We start from the raw sequence: 20,513 nt of genomic DNA, 5'->3' as shown, positions 1-20,513 counted from the left end.
TCTCTGCAAGTGTTAACAAATTGTTAATGCAATGTTTTCCTTGAACATACTTAACATTTACTTTTATTCATCTGAACATGAAAGGCAGCACTCCATGAAGGTGCAGTCTGTCTTCAGTCTAACATCCCAGCAAATTCCTGCTGCCCAAAATAGAGCAAAGGTTGCGCCAGCCTAGTATAGGGTTGGCGTGTGATAACATCATAGCTACTTAGTGAACAGCAAGGCCAGCACTGCTTGTGAAACAAGCCCCGCTCATTCTTTTCTTCCCTTTCTTTCCAGCAAGTTGATTTTCTGAGAAGGAGCTGTGGCTAGTTGTATTAACCATTTGCATTTTGATCCTGCTTACTGATGCACTGAAAAAAAGAATCTTCTGTGTTGCCTACTTAGAATTTTCTGTTGTATTCATGTGAAGTTGCCAGGTGGACAACATAGATCCCATTTCTTAGTTTCCTTCACAGCACATTAACTCTTACCCAAGTCCCCAAACCACCTAGTTGGTGATTGGAGACCCTCTTTGTACACCTTCCCTTGGCAATTTTATGCAAAGTTAATGGCCTTTGGCCAAGAAAAACTCCCCCAGAGCTTCTTCAGTTCTTCACGTTTTTGACAGTAACACTTTGTAAGGATTGTATTTTACACAAGGCTCTTTGACTGTAAGGTACTGGATCTCTCTAAAAATAACTCACTTGAAAAGGGGGTTATTTTGAGGAGACTTGGAAAATATCTTAAAATATCTAGAGTCTGAGGCCAGGCATGGTGGCTCACACCTATAATCCCAGCCCTTTGGGAGGCTGAGGTGGGTGCGTCACTTGAGGTGAGAGGTTTGAGACTATCCTGGCCAACACAGTGAAACCTTGACTCTACTAAAAATACAAAAATTAGCTGGGCATACTGGCACACACCTGTAATCTCAGCTACTCAGGAGCCTGAGGCAGGAGGATCACTTGAACCTGGGAAATGGACGTTGCAGTGAGCCAAGATTGCACCACTGCACTCCATCCTGGGCAACAGAGCAAGACTCTCTCGAAACAAACAAAAAAGACTGAGAGTGAAGTCCAGTGCTCTTTGTATGGGTTGGTTAAGAAGCAGAAGTGTCAGAAATGCATATTCTCAAAGCCTCTGTGTCTCTCTTTCTCTCTCTCTCTATTCTGCTTCAAGGTCTTTTGTGTCCCCCTCACCTGTCTGATTTCTGTCTCTGCTCGTTTCTCACCACTCACTCCCAGTCTTTGCTCCTCAGCGATTCTCATGTGTGGTGCTGCCTCCTGCTTTTGCCTTGATCTACTTTTACTTCTAATTGCGAAAACAACAATTACTTTTCATTGCAAACACTGAAGTTACCTTTGCACCAACCGAATACGTGATCTTTCTCTTCAGAACTTGTAAAAGGCTGCCCACCTCACCTGGCCCTCCTAGATTGCATTCTCAGGAGCTCACTGTCTGCAGAATGAATTGCCATCGAAACAGCTCTATCACCTCATTTTGCAGGCAGTGGGGTGAGTTTACAGGAAATGGACAAGCTCGCAGGGAAGCAAAGACTGTGGAAGGAACACAGCTTCTCCCAGAAGAACACCGTGGGAAGTTTGGTTTCTTGTCTTAAATTATTGGGTGTCGGGAAAGAAGGCCCCTAGAGATCAGACTCATATAGGTCATCTAAAAATACATGATCAAGTCACAAAAGCACAAGATAAAAAGAAGCTTTTCTTTGTTGCTGTACCATGCCTTCACAGAAACTACCTGATTCATCAAAAGATCTTTCTTTTAAACCTGAACTCTAGCAGCTGTGCGATAGAGAGGTCCCTTTTCAGTATTAACAGCTGGGGATCTATGCTGAGCTCAGAAAGTGGAGCTGTGAATCAAACCAAGTCCATGAGCCCCAAAGTGAATTTAGACCACAAAGAATCTCCTCTCCAGTTTTTATATAAGGAGAAAAGGAGAACAACAGGCCTGTTACTCCAACAAAGCATTGGCCAGAGAAGCCTAGAACTGCACTTTATCAATGTGGAAACTAAAATATCTTTTCAGTGTAATTTCTGATGAATTTTCATTTGCATTTATCATGAAGACTAAAATACACGTATCATCTAGTGAGAAGTATTCTTTCAAGGTATCTAAAACTTATAATTAATGATACAAATATGCTTAATACTTCAAGGCCAATGGAATCAATTGTTTGGGGAATAGTTTAGGTGGTCTGATAGTGCCGGCTGTTGCACATAGAGGGGAGCAAGCTGACCTGGAGAATGAACATAGAGAGAACATGATAATTAACCAAGTGCTGTGGTGTCTTCTAATATCCAAAAGACAGCTCTTTATATGGGTTTTCTTCCTTTGCATAATACTGGATCAATAGATAGATAGATACTGGATCGATTGATAGATGAACAGATACAAACATACATAGATTATGGGTAGAGATAGAATGATCTATAATTGCTACCTATCTGTCTTGTCTGTCTTCCTTTTTCTTCAAAGTAAGCTTCCCTTCCATCACTTCTGCATTTTCTGTCACACACAGCATTGGTCATTGGTCATTTCAACACAATTTTATAATACGTCTCTATTTCCAAGGGGTGGTCTGCTGTGCATTTGAAATCCCCCAGATAGCTCTGTGTTCTGCGTGACTTTGACAGTCAGCCTCATGGATGGGTGAAATGAAGCTTTCTCTTTTGTTCCATTCAGCCCAGGTGGCAGCTCTTCTCCAATACTGTGAGAAAACGTTCCTGAATTTGTGCCTTTGTTATCTTTTGGTTGGAGTCCTGGGAATCTGTCTCATGTTTCTGTTCACACCCTCCCTCCATCCCAGCTAGAGGTACTCCCAAAGTGTACCCCCAAAACAAGAAGTATTTCTGAAAACACTTGCCCCATTTGGGGTTCTCAGTGCAATTTCATGACAGTTTTAAATTGACGCTATCTCTCACTTTATATCAGCAGACTAGAGAAAAACAAGAAACTGATAGCCTCGACCTCACTAAAACATTCATGAATTAAAATTTTGTAAAAAGGTTACCAACAGATTGTATCAGTTCATTTTTTTCTATTGTCTTTAAAAGCCATTTTCCCTTTTGTCAAATGGCTTTTAAGTGATTTTTTTTTTGTAATTTTATTTTATCAGTTTAGGTAGTAGTCCAGAATAAGACATGTCGGGTTTAATTCTCTGCCACAGTTCTCAAATGGATGTTTCATAAGTAGCATGTGGCTTTCTCAGCTAAAATTAAATGTCTCACTGTCTCCAAATGTTTTCTATCTAGAATTTGCAACATACACCCTTCAAGAACTAACAGAGACTCTGAAAATTACCACTAAACAATGTCAGTCTAGTTCATCCTTCTTAGCAGCTTAAAATGCAGGCTGTAGATAAATACATCTTTAAAAAATAATCTAATGACTTAAAGAAATAAAGTCTGGTCCTGTTTTCCATAGAAGTTCAGTTCAGAGAAGCACCAAATCAACAAAGATGATCTATATTAACAAAATTCTCTAGTTTTATGATGTCCTAGGAATCAAAGAACAAGTCCAAACCTCAGAGACCAAATGTATATCCCAAATGTATATCCCCAGTGGTTCCTGATTCCCAGAATCCCCTGGATAGCTGTAAAAAATATACAAAACTGGTTCCATTCATGATGATTTACTAAATAGGGAATGGAACTAAGCGGATAGGAGGACTAACTGGTCTACCCTGTTCCTGTGCCTCAGCAACTAGTTGTTATTAATATGTGTATATATATGTCTTTTCCCCTATTGGATAATGAGCTGTTCATTCCTGTCATGACCTCTACGAGGCAGCTGCACATGACTGACGAGAGGAAGGATCTGTGTTCAGAAAATTTTTTTAAAGGAGGAAGTGGAGGAGAAGAAAAAAATGGAGAGTCATAGACCCTTGACAATGCCAATGTTTTGTGGAAAGCAGGCAAAAGTACCTGATAGAAGAAATAAAGAAAGAGTAAAGGATACTTATGAGATTGCACAAAAGTGGAGTTTATCTCAACAGTGAGGAATGAGCCCTAAGACCGGTTGAAATCCCAGCTCTGCCACTTCGCAAATGTGAGACATGAGCAATTTGTTTAAACCTCTTGGGATCAGTGTTACCATGTGTAAAATGAAGATCATGATAGTACTCATCCTCTTATGTCATCTTTTTGTAAAATATTTTTATTTTTAATTACGGTGGGTACATAGTAGATGTATATATTTGTGGGGTACCAAAGATGTTTTGATATAGGCATGCTGTGTGAAATAATCAAATCATTAAGAATGGGGTATCCACTGGTTTGGGAGGCCAAGGTGGGCCGATCATCTGAGGTCAGGAGTTCGGGACCGACCTGGCCAACATGGTGAAACCCCATCTCTGTTAAAACTACAAAAATTAGCTGGCATTGGTGGTGGGTGCTTGTAATCTCAGCTACTCAGGAGGCTGAGGTAGGAGAATCACTTGATCCTGGGAGGCGAAGGTTGCAGTGAGCCGAGATCATGCCACTGCACTGTGCAGTTTGAGACTGTCTCAACACAAAAAAAGAATTTATCCTTTTTGTTACTAACAATCCAAGTACACTCTTTTAGTTAGTTTTAAATATAAATTTACTACTGAGTATAGTCACCTCATTGTGCAATCAAATAATGTGTCTTTTTTTTTTTTTTTTTTTTTTTTTTTTTAACTCATCAACCATCCCTACATTCCCCTCTTCCAGCCTCTGGTAACTATCCTTCTACTCTCTGTGTACATGAGTTCAATTGTTTTGACTTTCAGATCCCACAAATAAGTGAGAACATATGTCTGTCTTTCTGTGCCTGGCTTATTTCCCTTAACATAATGATCTCCAGTTCCATCTTTGTCATCGCAAATGACAGGATCTCATCCTGTCCTGTGTAATCTGGGGACGGTATTTCAAACGCACTTAAAACAGTGCTTCGGCATCCTCAACGTCATATAAGTGCCGCTGTGGTCACTGTGTTAGAAAAGTGCCTGGTAAATTATGCTCTATGAATGCGAGGTCTGTGGATTGCTCCCAAGAGAGTGAAGACCCACAAATGTACATGAGAGGTGGGAGCATTTGCGATCATAGGCTCAGATGAGTTTATAGGATAGAAAGCAGATTGCAGGTAATATAAAAATGAGTGAAAGACCAGTGAGAAATGATTAGGGAATTTAGGTGACATTTTTTAAAAAAATGCATTTGGTGAAAGAAAGCAAAGAAACTCTGGCACAACTCAGAATGCAGCTGACAGACCATTTAAGGAAATGTAGCTAACAGCAGCGGCAGCATGGGGGGCGCCTGAGCAGAGCTCCCTGTGCACCGCCCTGACCTCTCCACACCTTCCTGAATGCTGGCAGAACCTGACAAAGGGAGCAATGGGTGGGGCTATTTCTATTTGACACATAAGAAAACCATTGCTGACAAATAACTTGCCCAAGCTGACATGGCGGCTGTAGAGTGTAGATTTGAACCCAGGTTGATTGTTTTCCAAAACCCTATTTCGTAACTTCTAAGATAGCGTAGAAAATATTTGCATTCCCCGTCTCTACTGAAAATACAAAAATTAGCCTGTAAGCCCAGCTACTCGGGAGACTGAGGCGAGAGAATCGGTTGAACCCGGGAGGCAGAGGTTGTAGTGAGCCGAGATCATGCCGTTGCACTGCAGCCGGGGTGGCAGAGTGAGATTCTGTCTTAAAAAAAAAAAACAAAAAGGAAACATTTGCATTGACTGGGGCTTGTCCCGACACAGATTAAAACATGATGTGGCTTCCCACTGCATTTAGGAAAATGGTCAAGTCCAGAAGTCCAGGTCGGGCGCAGTGGCTCACGCCTGTAATCCCAACACTTTGGGAACCCGAGGCGGGCGGATCACTTGAGGTCAGGAGTTTGTGACCAGCCTGGCCAACATGGTGAAACCCCATCTCTGTTAAAATATAAAAAAATTAGCCGGCCTCTGCGGCATGTGCCTGTAATCACAACTACTTGGGAGCCTGAGGCAGGACAGTTGCTTCAACTCGGGAGGCAGAGGTTGCAGTCAGCTGAGATCATGCGGTTACACTCCAGCCTGGGCGACAGAGCGAGACTCCGTCTCAAAAAAAAAAAAAAAAATCCAAGTCCTTCACATGGATGACAGAGCCCTGCAGTTTCCAAGGTTATCATCCATCTGTCGCTTCATACCCTATATCCCCAATTCCCTGGAGCTTTTTCTGTCTCTCAGACACCAAGTACCCTCTGTGTGTCACCAGGTCGGATCCCCGTGTTACGGGTAACTTAAGGTCTGTAACTCTGCTAAACTACAGACTCCACAGGGACAAGAGACCAGACCAGGTTTTTGCTTTTCCTTGGTGTTTATATCATGCCTGATACTTGGCAGTTATTTCAAAAAAATGAGGTGAATGAGTAAATTCCACACCATGTTCAGGACCAATGTCTATTTTGCCAAATCATGCGTCATAATTGAGGTTGTAGCCAATGGCGTTAAGAATGCTCACAGCCCATTGTGGAGTTTGCACCCATGGCCGCCCCTTTGGCATCAAGCTCTGACTCCAGCTGTCATCACCTGCCATCCTCAAGCTGCCATCTGACCCTTGCCCCTCCACGACCTCTCAGAGCATAGCTTCCCCTTGGATGAAGGGGGGTGAGGAGAGGAGTCAGAGGTGAAGGCTAAAGAATGTGGAGGGTATTGAGTGCACCCCAGCCCCTGACATTTCAGCTTGTTATGTGGCTGTGGTAAGCATTTGGAATCAGCTCTATCAATTATTTAAGTCTCATAATTCAGTCCATAGTAAAGATTTATTGCAACAAACTGAAAAACAAAGTACAGACACAAAGGAAACAGAACGTGGGTTCTGCTGTGAGTTACACAGTACATAAATTTCTCATGTCCATGGGAGTAACAGAAAGAGAAGTAGGTTATTTTTAAAATACTGAAGGGTTTCTGAAAGAGATAATTCAGCTCTGAGTTTGTGTGTACATGTGTATATATGTGTGTATGTGTGTATATACGTATAAACATGTATGTGTATGATGTGTGTATGTGTGCATATGTATAATGTGTGTATGCACGCGCATCTGTGTATGCATGCACGTGTCTGTATAATGTGTGTGTGTATAATACATGTGTGTATGCATGAGTATGTATAATACATGTATTACACACATGTACACGTGTATAATACGTGTATGCATCTGTGTGTATACATGTTTATGCATATGTGTATATGTGTGTATGCACGCACCTGTATATAATGTGTCTGTGTGTGTGTGTATACTACGTGTGTGTGTGCGTGTGTGTGGATGTGTGGATGCGTGTCCTTGTGTATGTGTGCATGTCTGTATAACGTGTGTGTGGATGTGTGTATAATACATATGTGTATGCATGTTTATGTTTCAGGGTTTCCTTGCATTCCATTTTCTATTTAGAAACAGGCATTTTCTTCTCCCCTAGGCATTAAGGCCCTCTTGGCTCAAAATTCTCACAAAGCCTGGATACATTAGAATTTTTATATTTTTAGTTAGTAGTTTATGGCCATTCGTTGGTCTGTCAAGAGCACCGAGTCATCTGCTTACTATACCATCTTGGGTGGAAAGGAATGAGTTTATATTCAGAAACACCTAGATGTAGATTACAATTCCATCTCTCACCATCTGTGAGATTTTGAGCACAGCTCCAGAATGTTGTCAGCCTTAGTTTTCTCGTCTTTGAAGTGGGAAGAATAAACGTCCATACCCCATCAAGCAAGTGTCCATTGGAATTATCTCTACAAATTTCCTCGCCCATGGAGGCTTAATGCATGATGGTTTCATCTTGTGCTGTCCCTCTACGTTTACCTGAATGAAGTACATCATACTTACATATTTGAAGTACAGAAACCTTTTCATTGCAAGAGGAAACCAAAAGCGGGCAGGAGCATTTTGTTAGTAAATAATGCTAGGGCCGTGTCCAGGTGTGAAGTTAACAGTGAGAGAGATTTTTTTGCCTATGTTCTGACCATAACCATTTGAACTGTGTTTAGTTTTAATAGCTGGGTGGCCTTGCACAAGATTAATTTGCCTTTCTGTGCTTCTGTTTCCTTATTTATAACATGACGATGCTCAGAGCATCAACTTCTAGGGTTGTCGGGAGGATTAAATGAGTTAATACTCATAAAATGCTTAGAACAGTTCCTGGCACATGTAAGAAAGGCTTATCTGAGTTTCTCTTTTGTTATTGCTATTGGTGGTGGTGGTGTTATTGTTCACGTTCTTATGCTGAGCCTGTGTGGTGAATTGGAATGTATCTGTGAATAATTCACTTGCTATTTAAGCACATTCAAACATCCCATCATCAAATTCAAATTCAATACGTCTATTTCTCTGTAGTTCATCCACCAATATCCTGTTCCAAGTTGCCATCATCTCCCCCTGGAGCTACCACAAAATCCTTTATGGATCCTTCATGGATCCTTCTGTAACCTCCATCCATGCTCCCATCAAGGAAAAAGGTTTTAAAGCATCTAATCAGGCTGCTACTCTCCCCTCTCCCACTTCAACCTGTTCATTCGTTTCCCGTTGCTGTTAGGATGAAAGCAAACACATCTGCACGGCCTTGGATGGTCTGGCACTGCCCTTCTCTCACCACTCAACTGCTTCTCCCCTTACTATTATTTCATAGCCTTTTTAGTCTTTTCAGTTCTAGCAATGTGCTAAGAGTCACAGCAAATGCTATTCCCTCTGCCTGGAATTCTACCCTTTTTGACCTCGTCCCACCAACATCACTATTCATTCTTCTGGTCTCAGAATCAGTATTGCTTTCTCCATGATGCTGTTCCTATCTTTCGTGTAAACTGGGATCTTCTGTCTACGTCTAAGATCCTCTCCTCTTCCTTCACAGCACACAATGCCATTCCTAATATTCCACTTAACATGTTATGGTTGTTGAGTGTTGGTCTTCATGTGAGCTCCATGAAATGCAGGAAGCTACATATGTCTTGTTAACTGCTACATCCCCAGCATTTTGCACATGGTAAATGCTATGAAAACATTTGTAGAAGGCGTGAATGCCATTTAAGATGTTCCCATAATGTTCCTTAGAACTAGAAAGACTTCCTGGTATTCCTCCCATTCACCGACATTATGTATAGCTGGGTGCTGTGTTCACAGCTTGGCCACTGTATACTTCTCAGTTGTGCCTCTCACCTTGTATTGTAAATTTCCTGTTGGCAGGCTTTGTGTTCCCCTTTAGACTGTCTCTTTCATGTCTCCCATCCTAGTGTCTAACATAGGTATTCAATAAATATGTACAGAAGGAAGATAAGAAAGAGAGGAAAGACCAGACTTCAGTCCAGTGAGGACAGAATCACTTATTCACCTCTTCTGTCTAAGCCCGTCCCTCTCCCTGGGCTCATTTTAGCAATACTGTAAGTCAAGAGATGTTTCAACCTGGAAATGCCCCACCTAGCAAGGCCAGGGATGCAAAATCAAGAGAGTGAACAGGACATTCCTACTACCAGAGTCTAAGAGGTCAAATGGTGCCTGGCCTGGGTCTGCCCCTACAACTCTTCCTTAGCCCATGACTCTCGACCCAGAATGACAGCAAGTTCATGTCTAGTTAAGCAAATCCAGAGAAGACTTTTGTTTATGTAATGGAATGCTCAACTCCTCAATTATGCTATGAGAGGCTGAGGGGGAAAAATAGACATTTTTGCAAAATCTGTTTCTGGCAACCTTCAATAAGCTAAAACAGTTGAGCATACAGAATTTTCTTTGTTTCTGCAAGAGATAATTTGTTACATGGAAGCTCATTTGCTTATTTGAAGTAAATACTGCTTCAGACCCAGTAGAGATTAACACTCATGGATGAGACGGATTGAGAAGGAAGAGACATAATACTTCACTGTTATATTTACTGTGTTAAATATAAAGTGGGAATTGATGAAAAATGTTCTGGAGTTCCCCGTGCGGGCCTAAGTGATGAACTGGGGTTTATTTGCCATCTGGCTTTTAAGCAGGGATTTTTTTTCATGTCATAAAAATGGCACCTTCAGAACTACTGCGTTACAGACATCTGTTTATCAGACCTTTGCCTGAATGAATTATTCAGAATGTGCTTAAGGTTGTACTTTACCTGACATATGGAAATATAAAGTTGCATACTAGATGTCGGCATGTATTTGTCTACATAAAATTAGGTGTCATACTTGAAACCGGGAGTGCTGGAACTTGGTAGGTGGTGCTTTTAGTACTTGGGATATTCATTGTTCTACTTCATGTGGTTCTTGATGTCTTCATCGTGTGGAATTATATGTGACTCAAAGTTTCTGTATTTAAGCCCTGTTTTTGTTTCCACTGTGTTCCTTACAAGTGAAATAGAAAGCTACTGTTAGTTGATATGGGTTTCATGGCAAAACTCTGTTAGTAATTTCAAGTTTGTCAAACAAGTGAATATCTGGAGTTACCAAGAGGAAAGTCTTCCGGGGCATAATCAGAATACCCAAGAGGAAATGGTGGTTTTGCCAGGTGCAGTGGCTCATGCTTGTAATCCCAGCACTTTGGAAGGCTGAGGGCGGGAGGATCACTTGAGGCCAGGAGTTCAAGACTAGCCTGGCCAACATGGTTATACCCTGTCCCTACTAAAAATACAAAAATCGGCCAGGTATGGTGGTGCACACCTGTAATCCCAGCTACTCAGGAGGTTCAGGAAGGATAATTGCTCGAACCCAGGAGGCAGAGGCTGTAGTGAGCTGAGATTGCGCCACTGCACTCGAGTCTGGGTGACAAGGCAAGACTCCATCTAGAAAACAAGAAATAGTGGTTTCCATACACATCAAGTTTTAAAAGAACCCCTCAACTCATCATGTCATCAGAACCAAATAAACCCTTAACATTATCCATGAGATTGTACACTGTTTTCCATCTCTTCATTTATTTATTTATAGTTTGTTTCATCAGACATTGACTAAGCTCCTACTTTATGCCAAGTATTGAAGATGTAGATTCTACTCTTTATTTGTTCGAGGCTTACAAGGGAGCAGAGAAGATGGACATAAACAAAATAGTTACACATCAGTCACCATGACTGATGTGTAACTTCAAATGAGATGAGTGCTCCTGTGAAATGAAACAAGGTTTTGTGAGCATCTGTTGGAGCAACCTGACCTAAGACTTCAAGGGGAACTTCTTGGAGGAGGCGACTCTGAAGCCATCATAAGTGACTTCACTTGTTGAAGAAGGGAAGGAGTCTTTCAGATTGCAGGACAGCCATATGCAAAGATCTGGGGACTAGAGAGCTCATGCAGCATTGCACAAGCTATTTAGAGGCCAGTGTAGCTGCAGCCAGGAGAGCTCATTTGGCCAGAAGGGCTGACCGTTCATAGAGAGATCAGCAGTCCTTACAGCCTGGAGTAAGGAAGGTGGTGCTTATAAAGCAAGAGTGATGGAAACCATTCCACAGATTCTAACATAGAGGCCAGTTCTGTGCTCCAATTAAAATTGACAAAAGATCCCTGAAGTCTGCCATCATTGCTTATCTGTCTTTGAATTCTCTAGTGTCTAGTGGTCAGCAAGTGCTGGTAAAATAAATATATGATGTGGGGGAACCACTTTGATAGGATGTGAGCTCGGAGTGAGTTCCAGAAAGGTGCCCCACAGTCACTTATCCCAGAAACTGTTGGGGAGGTTTCAGTCAACCTGTATAAATGCCCCTGGGGACTGTCCTTTGGATGAGCGGGTGTTCTCTTTACCTAAAAAGAGATGCCTTTCAGAAAGTCTTTAAGGGCAGCAGAGCAAGCACTAGGAGGGAGTAATAGGATGGCAAAAGAGAGAGGTGAGAGGCAGAGGGCTGAGGGCCTTTCAGAGCTGCTGCTGCTTAGCCAGAGGAGGGAAGCAATTGCATCCCCAACAGGCGGGCTGTAAGGGGAATGCAGCTCATTACTTGGAGAGGGTGGTGAAGCTGGGAGCAAACAGCTTCTAGATCATACTGCGGGGGAGGATGTTTAGTAATTAAAGGAGGCTGGCACCATTTGGAGGTACAAATCTACAAATCCAAGGTTCACATCCCAGGGTGTGACCATGTGGTCACAAAACGCAGCCTACAAATGCCGCCACCTGAGGTCATACAGAGATAAGCTACCCCCATGGTGGCTATGCAGGTACAGCAAGTCGGATGCTTTTATTCACCACCCCCACACCTAATAGTACAATTCATTCTCAGATCATTTTTAAAGGAGAAATGAAAGCTCTGTGTCCGTGTGTGTATGTAAACACCATCTTAACACATTGCATGCACTTTTGATGCACATGTGTGTTCTAGACTGTCGTTTGCAGGGACTTCTTCTGTTGAGCCTGTTCTCTGTGAGGCACGAGTGGTAGGCTTATAAAACCCATTCATCTTTAGGCCAGGTGCGCTGGCTCATGCCTGTAATCCCAGCACCTTGGAAGGCCCAGGCGGGAGGATCACTTGAGGTCAGGAGTTTGAGACCAGTCTGGCCAACATGATGAAACCCCTCTCCACTGAAAGTACAAAAATGAGCTAGGTGTCGTGGTGGGTGCCTGTAATCCCAGCTACTTGGGAGGCTGAGGCAGGAGAATTGTTTGAACCCAGGAGATGGATGTTGCAGTGAGCTGAGATCATGCCATGGCACTGCAGCCTGGGTGACAGAGTGAGACTCTGTCTCAAAAAAAAAAAAGAAGAAGAAACAAAGAAAAACGCATACATCTTGTACCTGAGGACTGTTTGGGGAAGCAGCTGCTTTTGCCCATCAGTTTCTCCTTGATGTTCTGTACTCATAGGGACCCTCGCCTTGCACCTGCTGGAAAGGCCAGTTCACCTGCCCAGGCTACTTGTGTTACACAAAGCTGGAGGAGAATGAAGTCAAAGTGGCTAATTTTGTTGGAGAAGAATTGTTTTGTTCTGCATTGGATGAAGTTTCTCTCTATTACCCTTTTCTACAAATTCCCCTGTTCCCAATTCCCTCAGACAACAAAACTACAATTTGCTGGATAAACAAAAGCAGTGGGGATGAAGCTTCCCCGGCAGCCAGTCTGTCAGAGGTGCTGTGCTTGTTAGCATGGTAAAAGAGTTAGAGGAATTTTTCAAGTTGTACAAAATTGAATTACTTAATAAACTTGGTGTTACTTTCTTCCCTGGGAGTCAGTGTTGTTAAAAAAAAAAAAAAAAATCCAAAAAGACTATTTTGCAGCATTAGCATTTTACAGTTGGGCAGGGTGTTCAAACCCTTTATACTTTATCCATTTTTTTTCTCAATAACACTTGTTCCTTAGTCCTTTCTTCCTAGCTAACAGTCTCTGTAACTGTTTAAAAAAAAATAAAAGAATGGCTGTCCTCAGTGGGTCATGCCTATAATCCTAGAACTTTGGGAGGCAGAGGCAGGTGGATCCCCTGAGGTTGGGAGTTCAAGACTAGCCAGGCCAACAAGGCAAAACCCCACCTCTACTAAAAATACAAAAATTAACTGAGCATGGTGGCACACTCCTATAATCCCAGCTACTTGGGAGTCTGAGGCAGGAGAATGGCTTGAACCCGGGAGGCATAGGTTGCAGTGAGCTGAGATCTTGCCACTGCACTCTAGCCTAGGTGACAGAGTTAGACTCCATCTCAAAAAAAAAAAAAAGTGTAGATGTTTGGTTACCCTTTCAAATCATCTAGCTAGTAGGTTGGACTTTGTGTTTATTCAAATTTTCCCCCTTTAGCAACATTGCCCCCACCATCACCACCAAAAGGGGGAAAAAAAAAACAGCAGGTTAATCATCTCTATTAGAAAGAATTTCTCAAATGCCTGAGGCAAGTTTGCATGCCATTGATGGAAATGGTATTTTCAGCTGACAGACTGAACCGATACTGCCTAGGAAACCTGCTGCCTTGGCACAGTGGTATTAGTGGCTGAGGGCTGTATGTTTATTCCCTGGCCCTCTGCTGATCCCTGGAAGCAAAATGAGTGTCCACAGGCTTTCTCTGTAGTGACACTGACTTCCTTCTGCCCTTGTGTTTCCAAGGTGAGCTTTGTTAGATGCCAGGCTGCAGGGTCTTTCTGCAGCATTCTGAAGAAATCCTGTGCCTTCCTCTGGTTGGGCAAAGTGCCCAGTAGAATCAGGAACAGTGAGCTCAACTCCACCTGATACTTTGTCTTGGATGGAACGCTTTGCTTTATCGTTAAAAAAATAATAATAATGCCTCACTTAGGGCTGCAAGCAGTGTTGATGTATTCAATAGCACATTGGAGAAAACGTCGAAGCAGATTTGCAGAAGGTGCCCATCCTGTGGGCAACCCCAAAAAGCAATTTATTAGCCCCCCCAAAATATACATTGTCATGTGGAGCGGAAGGATTAAATATTGATGTCTTTTGGGTGGGGTAATAAAATTGTATTCAATTATGTCTCAGGCACTAGCTAATGATTGTTGAAAACTCGGTAATAACACTGAAACTCATAAAAAATACGGGATAAACAATGCTGGAAGAAAATTATGGGAAAATAGCCTCTGGCCTGTGGAAATGGGACTTTATTTTGAAATAATTTGAAATAAGAGTGTATGCATAAAAAAAACAAGTGAGTTTATATAACCACACTCTAATCTCCAGAAACTTTTCTTTGCGGTTTTGTTCTTTGTTAAGTTAAAAACAAGGGCTACACCAGTAGTGTTTGCAGTAAATCCTGATAGGCTTGGATTTCCTTGAGGACAGGAACAGCCCTTTCTTCATCTCTGAACTCTTGGCACTTACAAAGAGCCTAGTTCAGAGCAGACTGGGTGCTCCATAAATATTTGCAGATTTTTTTTTTTTTTTTTTTTTTTTTTTTGAGTCATGGTCTCGCTTTGTTGCTGAAGCTGGAGTACAGTGGCGCAATTTCAGACCACTGCAACCTCTGCCTCCTGGGTTCAAGCAATTCTCCTGCCTCAGCCTCCTGAGAAGCTGGGATTGCAGGCACCTGCCACCCCGCCTGACTACTTTTTTGTATTTTTAGTAGAGACGGGGTTTCACCATGTTGGCCAGGCTGGTCTCAAATTCCTGACCTTAAGTGATCAGCCCACCTCAGCCTCCCAAAGTGCTAGGATTCCAGGCATGAGCCACCGTACCCAGCTTGCAGAACTAAATTTAAAACATAATAATTGTTTATGATCTCCATGTCATCTCCGTATTCCAAGGATTCTCAACCAGAGGGATTTTTGTTCCCCAGTAGGCATTTCACAATGTCTGTAGACATTTTTGTGTTTTAGAACTTGGCAGGGGAGTAGTCCTCCTGGCATCCATAGGGCAGGGGCCAGGGATGTTGTTAAATATCCTACAGTGCACAGCATGGCCCCCGAAGCCAAGCCTTTGTAGTGCTGACAATGAGAGTCATCTTTACCGATGTGTCTCCTTCAGTATTCCCAGTGTCCAGGGCTTCACTCAGAGAAACAGTGCATTGAGCTGTCCTTGAGAGAATGGCGGTATCCATGTATTGGTTTTCTAGGGCTGCTTTCAGAGAGAACTAAAGACTTGGTGGTTTCGATAACAGGAATTGATCATCTTATGTTCTGAAGGCTAGAAGTCTGAGATCAAGATGCCAGCAGGGCTGGTTCCTTGTGAAAACTGGGAGAGAGAATCTGTCCTATGCCTCTCTCTTAGCTTCTGTTCTTGTTTGCTTGTTTTTGTTTTTTATAGAGTTTCACTCTTGTTGCCCAGGCTGGAGTGCAGTGGCACGATCTTGGCTCACTGCACCCTCTGCCTCCTGGGTTCAAGCGATTCTCCTGGCTCAGCCTCCTGAGTAGCTGGGATTACAGGCATGCACCACCATGTTTGGCTTATTTTTTTTTTTTGCATTTTTAGTAGAGATAGGGTTTCACCATGTTGGCCAGGCTGGTTTCAAACTCCTGATCTCAGGTGAACCACCTGTCTCGGCCTCCCAAAGTGCTGGGATTACAGGCATGAGCCACCATGTCCAGCCAACTTCTGTGGTTGGCTGGAAGTCATGGGCGCTCCTTGCTTTTAGATACATCACCTGAATCTCCACCTGCATGTTTACATAGAGTTCTCCCCGTAAGCATGGATGTCTCTATGTGTCTGTTTTCCCCTACATGGTCATATTGGATTATGGCCTATCCAAATCATCTTTACTTGCTCTTCTGCAAAGACCCTATTTCCAATAGGTCACATTCACAGCTACTGGGGGTTAGGACATCCACATGTTTTGGGGGGAACCAATTCAGCTCCTAACAGTCTACTTCTCTGCATCCCTGCCGTTCAGATCTGTTACCTCTGCTCAGCATTGCATTGCCTAAGATCTGGCATCTCATCTTCCCTCTTCCAGCCTTTCGGGTGTCCTCTCCTGCAGCTCCAGGCAGGCCCTCACCCCCAGCCTCTGACCATGCCTTAGGCCTGTCTTGTTCATCCAAGTGACTCTGCCTTTGCACTCTTCTAACCCCGATGTGGGTCTGTCTGCCTGCCTGCCTTTTCCTTCCTCCCAGGAACCTTTGACTTTTCCACTGATACCTGTGGCCTCTGGTTTGACCTCTTCTAGACTTTCTCCCCAGCATGCCTAATCCTCTAGAAGATATTTCCAGATTATAGCAGACAACTCACTTATCAGGTTCACCTCCCAAACTACTTTTCACAGTGCTGAGCGTGTCTTATCCATGTGCCTGGCACAGTGCTGAACCCCCACGAGTTACATAGGAATGGTTTATGAATCCTATCCTATTTCTTCCAGAATATGGCCCTCTCATTATCCATGCAGGCTCCAGTTGGGATGAGGAGGGCAGGCTCCAGGGTCAGAATGCCTTGTCCTCAATCCTTGTTCACCTCATTGACTCGCTGTGCAATCTGGGACCAAGTGCTTACACTCTCTCTGCCCAGTTATCTGATTGATAAATGGAGGTGAGGTAGTGCCGGCCTCACAAGGCTACTGTGGGGACTAAATTAGTTTATACAATAATTTTGAACAATGCTAGGCACATCCTAAGCATTCATGACTGCAGCTACTGGAATAATTTGGCATAATCTGTGCTTCCCACCAACACGCTGTCTCTGGGGGCTCCGTTCTTCCTCTTCTGAACATGCTTAGAGTTCCATTTCTGTAGGAGGTTCTTATTGTTGCTATAACAAATGATCACCAATTTAGGGGTAATTTAAAACAACACAAATGTATTTTCTTGCAGTTCTGGAGGTCAGAAATCCAAAATGGGTCTTATTGGAGTAAAATCAAAGGTCAGCAGTGTTGCATTTCTTCTGGATGTTTTATGGGAGAATGTAGTTGCTTACCTTTGCCGGTTTCTAGAGGCCGCCCATATTACATGGTTCACGGCTCTTTTCATCTTCAAAGCCAGCAGTGTGGCCTTCAGACTCCAGCGCCGGCTTCCAGCATCACACACCTCCTTCTCTGGTCTTCCTCTTGTAAGGAACTTTGTGATTACTTTGGGTCCACCTGGATAATCCTGGGAATTCTTCCATTTCAAGATCCTTAATTACATCTGCCAAGGTTCTTTTGCCAGGCAAGGTGACGTATTCACAAGTTTCAGAGATTAGGATGCAGGCATCTTTAGCAGGGGACAAGATTCTGTCTATCACACTCTCTAAAGGCGTTCCACCTGTGTGATGGCTTTATCTCCAGCAAACATGTGTTCACATTCAGGCTCGGCTACCTAGAAGCGTGGGACATGTAATCTCCCCAAGCCTGTTCTCTCTCTTACAAAATGAGACAAAGAAATTATCAAGTGAGGATAAAGGAGTCGGAATCCTATGTGCCTAACACATGGTACATGCGTGCTAACTTTTGGCCTTCACAATGACTGTTGTTGGTTTCGCTTTTATTGGTGTTATTTTCTCCCAAGTGTGGTTCTTCCCTTATTACCTGCAGTCGTCTGTCTTCTGTTGATCTAAAGCTGGACCGCCGAAAACCTTGGAGCGTCCAAAGAGACTGGGCATTCTAGCGGGGCTTTGATGGAACTCTAGGAAGGAGAAAAAGCAGACTCAAGCAGAAAATGGGAAAAGAGAAATCCTAAGAGGAGTCTCATGAGATGATTACTTCACATTTGCAGTTCAGGCATTTTCTCCATACTTCCAGAATCATGTTGGGAGTTGAACACAGAGACTCTTTTGAGGAGCAAAGAGAGTGAGTGTCTTTTCCACTCCCAGTCCCCACACTCATCTTCCTATTCCCCTTCCACACACAGAGGAGAGCTTTATCTCAGGAATTCTGTACCCAGGTTCAGTGCTGGAGTAAAATCAAGGACTTGGCTCTGTGCCTGACTGGGTGATTCCCCACTTGTGTTAATCACTCAAACAACCCAATTGCATTTTCTTGTAGTTCTGGAGGTCAGAAGTCCAAAGCGGCCCCTACTGGGGTAAAATCAAAGCCTCAGCAGGGCTGCACTTCTTCTGGAGGTTTTATGGGAGAAGGCAGTTTCCGGTCTTTGTCGGTTTCTAGAGGCCGCCTGGATTACGAGGCTCATGGCCCTTCTCAGCTTAGAAGCCAGCAGTGTGACTCTAAAGCCACATCTTTTCCTAAAGTAGGGGAGAGGAGGCCTGGAAAGATAACACAGCAAAACCATCAGATCCCACATCTCAAAATGAGAAGGTTGTTTCCTTTTCAGATGACTTTGCTATATCTAAGCTTATATCCAGAAGAATGCCTCCGTTTGCTGCTAGTCTTTATACCTTTGCATTCCTTGCTAATCTCTGTCAGTAAAGAGGAAAGGAGGGTCAGGCACAGTGGCTCACACCTGTAATCCCAGCACTTTGGGAGGCTGAGGCGGGCGGATCACTTGAGGTCAGGAGTTTGAGATAAGGCTGGTCAACATGGCAAAACCCAGTCTCTACCAAAAATACAAAAATGAGTCGAGCGTGGTGGGGGGCGCCTGTAATCCCAGCTACTCTGGAGGCTGAAGCAGGAGAATCGCTTGAAACCGGGAGGTGGAAGTTGCAGTGAGCCGAAATCGCACCATTGCACTGCAACCTGGGCAACAAGAGTAAAATTCTGTCTCAAAAAAAAAAAAGGAAACTGAAGACTTGAACCTTGGGTAGTGTGTTAGTTTCCCAGGACTGCTGTAACAAAGTTCCACAAACTAGGGGGCTTCAGAGACAGAAATGTATTGCCTGACACATGCAGAGGCCAGAAGTCCAAGATCAGGGTGTCCGCAGGGTTGGTTTCTTCTAAGGGCTGGGAGGAGGAATCTGTCCCATGCCTCTCCCTGTGGTTGCTGGCAACGCATGGTGCTGCTTAGGTTTTAACTCTGTCAGTGTGATCTCTGCCTTCATCTGCATATGTTCTCCCTATAAGCATGTCTGTCTCCGTGTCCAAATTTCCCCTTTTCATGATGACATCAGTCATAATGAACTATGACCCATAATGACTTAATTTTGTTACCTCTGTAAAGACCCTGCTTCCAAATCAGGTCTCACTCACAGGTCCTAAGGGGTTGGGCTTCAACATCTTTTGGTGGGAACAAAGTTCAATCCATAGCAGACAGGCAATTCTTTTTACCTGCTATTTAATAACACTTTTATTTGTATTGTGTTTATTTTACCATGCATACCTACAGCAAATAATTTTGTTTCCACTTACAGAAGAGATCTATGTTTTCTTCTTTTTCAGTAAATGAATTTACTTTTGAAAAATCTCAGTAAGGTGATTTTAAGAAAGTCGTTAACTATATCATAGTACAGGTGGTCTTCAGATATGGCCAAATATAGAAGATACAGTGTAAGATTTGGGCAATACTTGGTTCACCAATCCTTTGAGGCTTGGGAGTAGAAAGAACAAGAATAAAGACTTTAAGTAGAGTGAGATGCATTCTTCAAAGATTCCTTTTTGTGGACCATTTCTTTGAGAGAGAAGTTTTCTTCCCGTGAATAAATGTGCTGTTGCTTTTTTTTAGCTCTATCGTTTATCCTTACTAATATTTCACAACTTTATGTTTGAGTTCTATTTCCATGCCATGAAGAATGAGGTAAATAATCTGAAACTTAAATTCCCATGTGGAATAATTTCTCTAATGTGGAGTTTCTCAAACTTGAGGGCGCGTCAGAAGCCCCTGCTGGCATTGTTAAAAGGCAGGTTGCTGCACTCACCCCCAGATTTTCTGACTGCATACCTCTGGGGCGGAGCTCTGTAATTTACACTCCTAGCAAGTTCCCAGGTGATGTGAATCTCAGAGTGGGGAGGGTACGTTTTGCGGACCACGGGGCTGGTGAAATGAGGTGTCTGTTCTCTGTGAGTAAAGATTACTGAAATGAGGTGTCTGTTCTCTGTGCGTAAAGATTTTTCAGGATCCTTTCCAGCCCTGCGGCTCAGATAGATTAGATTGAAGCATTCTGGGTGGGCTAAGATAACTATACTAAAGACCTTCTGAGATTTAGGCTTAAATTCTTTTCTCTTTGTTTCTTTTACTTTTTCTTTCTTTTTTTTTTTTGTAATTTATTTATTTTTTCAAGTTCTCACTGTGTCATCCAGGTTGGAGTACAGTGGCATGATCACAGCTCACTGTAGCACCCCAATCTCCTGGGCTCAAGCAAGCCTCCTACCTCAGCCTCCTGAGTAGCTGGGACTGAAGGCACATGCCACCA

At 43.1% G+C, this 20,513-nt stretch overlaps 1 protein-coding gene and 1 long non-coding RNA gene across 21 annotated transcripts in view; both read left to right on the top strand.

Annotated features, from left to right (window-relative positions):
* The window catches only part of LOC134732523 (uncharacterized), a 112,416-nt gene extending 106,730 nt beyond the window's left edge, over window positions 1–5,686 (top strand). Inside the window, exon 2 of the long non-coding RNA XR_010115796.1 lies at window positions 5,621–5,686. This is a non-coding gene — a long non-coding RNA (uncharacterized lncRNA). The remainder of the gene's footprint in view (window positions 1–5,620) is intronic.
* The window catches only part of RBFOX1 (RNA binding fox-1 homolog 1), a 2,507,416-nt gene that overhangs the window by 1,679,800 nt on the left and 807,103 nt on the right, over window positions 1–20,513 (top strand). The window lies entirely within an intron of this gene.

This window comes from Symphalangus syndactylus, chromosome 14 (genome assembly GCF_028878055.3).
Source record: "Symphalangus syndactylus isolate Jambi chromosome 14, NHGRI_mSymSyn1-v2.1_pri, whole genome shotgun sequence".
NCBI classification, from domain to species: domain Eukaryota; kingdom Metazoa; phylum Chordata; class Mammalia; order Primates; family Hylobatidae; genus Symphalangus; species Symphalangus syndactylus.
Note: the sequence above shows the minus strand (reverse complement) of the source record. Positions and strands in the feature narration are given on the sequence as shown.